Source organism: Thalassophryne amazonica, chromosome 5, assembly GCF_902500255.1.
Source record: "Thalassophryne amazonica chromosome 5, fThaAma1.1, whole genome shotgun sequence".
Classification (NCBI taxonomy): Eukaryota; Metazoa; Chordata; class Actinopteri; order Batrachoidiformes; family Batrachoididae; genus Thalassophryne; species Thalassophryne amazonica.
Window position 1 is genome coordinate 7142471 of NC_047107.1, and position 2455 is coordinate 7144925.

Here is a 2455-nt window from a genome sequence, read left to right on the forward strand (position 1 = left end):
ACTCTGTGGTCAATTGCGCTTTTATCAATTACGGCTTTTAGTGAAGGTGAAGCCTTTTTAAAACTGTGTACATCTGGAAAAAGCCATTCATGCTTTTATTAGTTCTCAGCTGGACTATTGCAATGGGCTTCACGTTGGAGTCTCCCAGTCTTCCCTCAGTCAACTTCAGCTGGTTTCAAAATGCTGCAGCACGTCTGTTAACTAACCACACATAGACCTGAACACATCACCCCAGTCCTCTATGCTCTGCATTGGCTTCCAGTTCAGACTAGAATTGATTTTAAAATTCTTATGTTTGTTTTTAAACCTGTGAATGGTTTGGCCCCACCACACTCAATGAGCTTTGCAATAATGCCTCACATTCACCCTAATGTTAGGGTGCTGCAATACAAGGCACTCACTACACACTGGGAGCAATAGGGGATTAAGGACCTTGCCCAAGGGCCCTTAGTGATTTTCCGTTCAGCCTGGGATTTGAACCGAGGATCCTATGGTGTCAAGCCCAATGCTTAACCACTAGACCATCACCTGACTTTCCACTTTTCACCCAATGACAAATGTTTGTGGACATTTCTGTGTGGAGGAAAGACAAAAACATCAAGCTGGAAAAGAGTGATTTTATTTTTTTGATTCCTTTTTTTACATTGATATGCAATTTCCTTTGTACATTCCACTGCTTTGTGAGTCTCAGACATTTCTAGCCATTTCTAGCACCAAAACAATTCATCCACATGAATAAAATGTATTTTTTCCATTAACATTTTAATAATTTACAAACCATGCATTTCATTTTGTTTTCAGTTTTTGAGTCAAAATATTTCTACAGACAGGATTCTTGACAAATATGCGACACACATTATGAAGGTGAGATTGTTGTGACATTCTGATGGAACAACATATAGGAATTATATTTTTAAAAGTACCTTAAGATAGGAATAACTGAAATTATGGTAAAATCTACAAAAAACACCTGGACCACAAAGAGTGAAGGGTTGAAAACATAAGAAATAGAATCAGAATTGAATTTATTGGCAAGTAAGTTCTCACTTTCAAGGAATTTCATCTGGTGTCATTGGTGCATAAACAATAATAATAAAAAAAAAATTCTGTAAGAAGTAATAGGTGCATAAAAACAATAATGTCAGGCATGGTGGCAGCGTGGCCATAACAGGTGGACACAAATGCAAGTTCTCACCAGGGATGGAGAAAGTACAAGGTTTAATCATCAAAGCAAGCAGGGAGTCGGTACACAGGTGATCCAGCAGTGAGGCAACGGTAACAGACAGGTGAAAGGCTGAGGCGGGTTCAACAGACAGGCACAGGTCAAAATACACAGCGAGGAGGCAATCAGAGACAAAGGCAAACTCAAGGTCGAGGACAAAGCAGGTCAAAAATCCGGCAGGCAAAAAACAAGGCAAAGGAGTACTTGAAACTATCATCAATCAATCAATCAATTTCTTTATATAGCGCCAAATCACAACAAACAGTTGCCCCAAGGCGCTTTATATTGTAAGGCAAGGCCAGACAATAATTACGTAAAAAACTTGGTTAGAGATGCCACGAAGTAGGTGGCAGTGCCTTAACCGTATATGTGTTGCAGGCCACAGGGGCCACTTCCATCCTTGTCAAGGGGAGTGCTAACCTTCTCTCCTGTCACACAACACTAATGCTGGAGAGTGACATGAAATCAACAATCTGGCAGTGAGTAGTGAGACTGTGAGGGCTTAAATAACTGGTGCTGTAATTAGAGGAGAAATGAGAAGCAGGTGTGCAGAAGGTGTTGGAAGGGGGTGTGACTGGGAAAGACAAAAGTACTGCAAGAGAGAGCAGTGAGGCAAAAGCAAAGTGAACTAGGGCAAGATAACTAAGTGGCTGAAAAACCAATGGTGCAAAGCAAGTAAAGTAAGTGGCAAAAAACTAACAGTGTATAACGTGACTTGTTCCAGACAAGCAATAATGCATGAGCAAACAAAGGGGAAACCAAACTAGGAAATAACGTGACTAATCCAAATAGCAGGAAACAGTGACAGCAGTGTACCAGATGGTGGTGGAAGAGGAGAGGATAGACTCAATGATGGCACTGCAGAAGCTCACAATCACTGTTTTTTGGCAGGATGAACTTCCTAAGCGGCCACAGAAAGTACATCTTCTGTTGTGCTCCTCTTGGGGAAAGTGCTGACGTTTCACTCCCACGTGAGGTCCTGGATGATTGATGATCCCCAGGTAGCAGAAGGACTCAACACACAAAAACAAACAAAGAAATGCGCACCAAAACACCAAGGCAGTTGTCCACGGCACAATCTTGTTGAAAATCTGGAGAAGCTTTGTGCTGAATGTGGCTGCTGTCTGAGCAGTGTGAAGCCATTATGTGTTTGAGTGACAGCCTCACAGTCGTGGATTTGTTCCAGTTTGCTGCTTAAGCACCTGATAAAGACTTTTGACCTGTTCCAGATGT

At 41.7% G+C, this 2455-nt stretch overlaps 1 non-coding gene across 1 annotated transcript; it reads right to left on the reverse strand.

Annotated features, from left to right (window-relative positions):
• Positions 1 to 1536: 1536 nt before the first annotated feature.
• LOC117511397 lies at positions 1537 to 1664 on the reverse strand. Its single transcript, XR_004560946.1, has one exon. It is a non-coding gene; the product is annotated as a U6atac minor spliceosomal RNA (small nuclear RNA).
• Between the last annotated feature and the right edge of the window lie 791 nt (positions 1665 to 2455).